The sequence below is a fragment of the Antechinus flavipes genome, chromosome 1 (assembly GCF_016432865.1).
Source record: "Antechinus flavipes isolate AdamAnt ecotype Samford, QLD, Australia chromosome 1, AdamAnt_v2, whole genome shotgun sequence".
Taxonomy (NCBI): Eukaryota; Metazoa; Chordata; class Mammalia; order Dasyuromorphia; family Dasyuridae; genus Antechinus; species Antechinus flavipes.
In genome coordinates, this window is record NC_067398.1 from 645,030,552 (window position 1) to 645,036,551 (window position 6,000).

Genomic DNA, 6,000 nt, shown 5'->3' on the forward strand with positions numbered 1-6,000 from the left:
GATAATGAATCATAAGTCCATAACCCCCACATTCAGTCCATATGGGTCACAACTCACAGTTAAGAATCTTTAGCATAATGTATAGCAAGCTGAACTCAAAGTCAGGAAAATCTGGTTTCAAGTAAATATCTGTGTTGTACAATGATTCATCAATCTGGTCATTGCAAGTTGGTTAGGTATAAAATACATGTGGGGAAAAGACACCTTCCACTCCCAAATTAAAACATTGGAAATAATGCAGCATTTCTTAAGGTTTCTACAGAAATGTGAAAGCATCATGTCTAAAAGTAAAATTAATTTTCAGGAAACAAGACACAAGTGTGATTGCAAATCTCCCAGTGTCCTGTATGATTTTAAAACTGACAACATCACTGGCATTCATAGAAGAAATTTTTCATTCAGGATTTCCCAATATCAATGAAATCACAGGTCCATTCCCTAACTCCTATTCTGTGTTTCCGTTTAGACTAAGTTTCTTGAAGTTAGGGGCTGATTTTGCCTTTCTTTGTATCACCAGTGCCTACCATAATGCCCAATAAGTGCTTAATAAATGCTTGTTAATTGGTTAGTTGATTGATTGGTTAAAATTAAGGTATCTCAGGTTCTAACCTGAGATTTCTCCATTGGAAAACATAACCAATAAAGCAATAGATAAACGTCAAACTATTTTTTCCAGGAATGTTTAATGTCAAGGATCAGAGAGATAACTATATGTAGTAACTGATTGGAAACTTCCTCTTAGAAAAGCCATTGACCTTTGAAATTCTTGAAAAGAAGTTGGATTTGACTAGGATTTAAATGACTCAAAAAAAAGGATGAAATTTGAAGAGGTGACTGAACAGGTTTAGGAGGCAATCTGAAATGTATATAGGTTGCTAAAAGGATAAACAAAATCTACCTTGAAGCGAATGCTGATCTAGCTTCCACAGAAGGCCAAAAATAATTGTTTAAATCATAAATCCTATGAGTGTCCCTGTGTTCTTGGAACTATGCTTCAGAATTGAGTACAATGATTTCACTGAATTAAAGAAAGCCTAAGAGTGTCACCTTGATCTCTGAAGAAAAGTCAGAGTCTTGTTATAACTTTGTGGATCTGGCCAATGAGGGAATTTGTTTTGCCTGACTATACATGATTGTAATAAGAATTTTGTTTTTTTTTACTTTCTCAATTGAAGTAGTGGAAAAAGGAGGTGGAGGGGAGGGAATGCAGATATCAAAATAATTTTTTTAAAAAAAGAGATCTGAAAAAGGAAGAAGACTTTCCAGAGATAAGATTTTAGGAAGATGATATTTTAGAACACTGACTATATCTTCATATAGAGGATTTAGAGAATGAAAAAACAAATACTCTAAAATGCTTTAATGGGTCTCTTCTCAACTCAAGTAGCTTAGAATATGTGTCACTGTTTTAAAGTCTTTTCTAAGATTCTTTGACACTGCCTTATCTGAGTTTCAATACACCCTTTATGAGAAAAAGAAGGTAATATTTTTCATCTCCATTTTGTAGATAGAGATTGAGACTTAGAGAATTAGAACTGATCAATGAAGAAAAGTTATTCAAAAGTTAAAACAAATTTGGGGAGTTACTGACTGGTTTATAAGATGGCTTTAAAAAAAAGAAATTATGTCTTTCTACACCATAGCTTAATTTAAAAAAATGAAAAATTATTGGCCAAATATAGAGTGCTTCTAATTAAGAACTGGTAAGGTTTTGCAAATTTGATGAAAAGGATTTTACCATGATCTCTAAAATTCTATGATTCTAAGGATAATAAAAATGCCTAGAATTTAAATTTGTCTTTTAAGGTTTGTAAAGTGTTTTACATTCATCATTTCATTTGATCCCCATGGCAACGTCTAAGATTGTTGTTAGAATTATTTCAGTTTTATAGAGGAGAAAATAAAAAATGAAGTGATTTGCCCAAGATTGCAAAGCTAGTAAATGTTAGGTGTTAGAGAAATATGTTCATATACATTACATATATACATATTATATATGTACATGTTACATATTATATATATAAATACACATATAAATATTATATATAGTAAAGTTCAGTACTCTATTCACAGTACTTCTGCATAGCTACGTGATATAGTAGATAGAGCACTAAGCTTGGCCCATTTTCATGAGTTAAAATCTGGCATTAGATATTTACTAGTTGGGTGACCCTGGGCAAGTAATTAAACCCTGTATGCCTCAGTTTCTTCATGAGGAGGAATGAGATGGAGAAGGAAATAGCAAGCCATTTCAGCATCTCTGCCCAAAAAACTCCAAAAAGGGGTCATAAAAAGTTAAACAGAACTGAAAAGTGACACATCAACAATTCAGTACTCAGACAGTCAAATTAGAGTTGTAGTATGGTCCTGTAAGAACAGTCTTAAAAGTGCTAAATCTTAGAAAGAGTTGAGGCTTGTTGAGAAAGCTAAGAACAACAAAAATGTTTCATTTAGTTGTGTGGGGGAAAGAACAGAATCAAATCAGAGTTAGGATAGGGTAGTGATCATGGATAGGGGCTCGGCTATTGACCCATCACAGAGAGCATTGTTGAACAACTTACTTTCCTTCTATTTTCTTTGCCAAAGAATGATATTTGGATTAGAAAAGAAAGCAAAACCAAAATTGTTGAGACAGAGTTGATATCCAAGAGAAATACAGAGCTAATAAAAGAGTCTTATGCTAATCTCATGGAAAAGATGGTTAGATGGAGGCTTAAAAGTAAGTGAATTAGAAAGTCATTGATTTTCCAATAGATCCAAAAATAAACCAAAGAGAAATCATTTAAGATTTAATATCAACTTGGGGTTAGAAAATTCTGTTAAACAGTTAAATATCTGATTGAGTGTTTGTATCCTAAAATGCATTTCAGAGATTCTGACCCTAAATAACTGAAAGCAAATTTGTTGAAAATTGGGGCAAAGGGGAAACCAAATACCTTATTAATTGTCATAATATGAAGCTAGGGGAAGAACAAAAGCAAAAATGAGTCAAGAACAGCCATTCCTCTGTCCCTAGTCTATATTCTTTCCTTTATTACGCTTATCTGCCAGCAACAAAAATCTCTAAGACACTCTTCACTTGTCTCTCTATATCCTACACTTCTGGTTCCCAGATTTTCTGAATATATCTTCTTTCTTTGTAGGGACTTTTTTTGCCTTTCTTTGTATCCCCAGTATTTAGTACAGTATGTGACACATATTAAGTCCTTAGTATGTGCTTGTTATCTGACCATAATGTTATTACACCTTTTTCTCTATTTCCCAATTGTTTTTTCTTCTCTATCATCTTCTGATTCTAGGTCTTATCCTAACCAGTGTCACTTTGCATAATACCTGATACATAGTAAGTACTTCATAAAAGCTTATTGATTGATTCCTGTAAAGTCAAATCCCCCCTTCCATTACCTAATTTACCTTGATAATTATCCATTCTCATTACATCTGGGTTTGGGTTTTTTTCCTAATTTAATTGGAGCTCTTAAATGTGAATTTTTAAGCCTGGCAACTGACCTTTCACACCTTTCTCTGGATGTCAGAAAGATGGCCTTATAAAAAGCGCAAGTGCCATCTCACAAGCCTATCTGTTCAGTACCTCCCTTTAAAAAGGATATTACTTGAGGCAAAGTTAAATAAATGCACCCTATCATAGTGTCCCCAAATGTACAGCTGGATTTGAAATTAGAAGGCCTGGAGTTCAGTTTCAGATCTGTCACTCAAAGCCTATTGACCCCCAAAAATCACAAATTTCTCTGGCCCTCAGTTTCTTCCTCTGTAGGATGATGGGTTTGGACTGAACAACCCCTCAATTCTCCTTCTAGCCCACAAAACTATGTGGATGAAAAACTGAGCCATTTAAATGCCCAACATTGTGAAATGGTCCTTGGAAGCCTTCTTATGCCTATCTACATAAATATAAGTGGAGACCTCCAAGAGGGAAAAGAGCAGCATCAAGTGGAAAGTCCATAAAATTTGGGATGAAAAGACCTGGGTAATATTGACTAGCAGAAGTACATGAGGAAGCCATATTCCTTCTCTGGGCCTCAGTTTACTCCTCAGAAAAGTGGGTGAGGAGGTGGATTAAGTATGTCTCAGGTCCCTTCCATTTCAAAATCCTGTCATTTATTTTTATAGCAATCTACCATGGGCCATTTGACATAAAAGGAGGTCAGAATTAGGGCAAGAATAAATCCACTCCAAATCATTATTGGGTCACTATTTCTCTATCCATTATGCAAAGTCACTTCTGTTAGTTATGGAAAGTAATCTCATTTCTGCACTTATACACACACCTTAATGCTAATATTCTCCCTCTGTTTATAATCTCCTATTCATCCTACATGTTTCTTATTTGTCCCTAATAATTAATATGTTCTCTCTTCCATTCAAGTGTGAGCTCCTATAGAGATAGAACAGTATTTTTGCCCTTTTTTACATCCCTAACATTTACCACAGTGTCTGGAACATTAATGAATAAATAATTGTTGACTGACTTGATTAATATTTTCAAGCAGAATCTGGTAGGGACACACAAAGAATTTCTACTTTTTATTGATTGAATTTTGTGTGATTTCTATGAGAATAGACACACTGTTTCATCTCAACTTTGTTATCTGAGACGTGTCCTCCAACTGTGTCTGATCCAATCAATACAAGCTCGTAATGCTCAGCCACAGGATAGAAATAAATATCCCCATGAACCTTTGGGGTGGACTCTCCAATTTTGAGCATCTTGCATTTCTTCCAAGTTAATTCAATTCTGTTTTCCTCACAGGGCACAGCACCTTCTCTGATAAGGGCATGCCATGCTGGGCAGTCCTGTGCCAGTGTCTCCCATATCATACAATCAGTTCTTAAGACTTTAAGAGTGTCCTTTTGCTTGCCATCTAGGAGGAAAGGGAGGAAAAATTGGAACACAAGGTTTTGCCAGAATTAATGTTGGAAAATTGTACATGCATGTATTTTGAAAATAAAAAGCTTTTTTAAAAAGTGTCCTTGTTTTGCTTTTTCTGACCATCTTGTGAGCACTTTCTCTGAATTCTCCATAAAATGATCTTTTTGGCAAACATACATTTGATATTCAAACAATGTGGCCTGCCCAATGGAGTTGTGTTCTCCTGGGTGGTACAATGGATAGAACATTGGACGTAGAGTCCAGTAAAGCTGAGTTCAAATCTGACCTGTTTCAGGCCAATTCCTTGTGATGGAGAGAGCCATCTGCATCCAGAAAGAAAACTATGGGGGTTGAATATAAATCACAACATATTATTCTTACTTTTCTTGTTGTTTGCTTGCTTTTTTTTCTTTCTCATTTTTTTCCTTTTTGATTTGATTTTTCTTGTGCAACATCATAAATGTGGACACATGTATAGAATTACAACATATATTTAACATATATTGGATTACTTGCTGCCTGGGGAGGGAGAAAAATATGTAACACAAGTTTTGCAAGGATGAATGTTGAAAACTATCTTTGCATGTTTTTTGAAAACAAAAAATCAACATTTAAAAAAAAACCTGACCTAAGAGACTTGTTAGTTATGTGATCTTGAACAAGCTACTTAACCTCTGATTGCCTCAATTTCTTTAATTGTAAAACAGAGATGATAATAGTACCTATCTCATAGAACCATTGTGGAAACCAAATAAGATGATTATCAAGTGCTTAGCGCCACACTGCACCCCTAATAAGTACTATATAAATGTTAGTCATCATTATAAGTAGAATTATGTGTCTTATGTCAAAAAGATGTTCTCTATTGTTATTATTGGAGGCAACTGGGTGGCTCAGTGGGCAGAGTGCTGGGCCTGAAGTTAGGAAGACCTGAATTCAAATCTGGGGTCAACTATCCCAGTATCTTAGTCCAGAAAATCTCATGAGAAGCAGAGCCAAAATGAAATAAAGGCAGGAACTCTCCTGACCTCTCTTCAAATTTCTTTAAATAATGACTCTAAACAAACTTTAGGGTGTCAGAACACCCTCAAAGACAGAGTGTACCATTT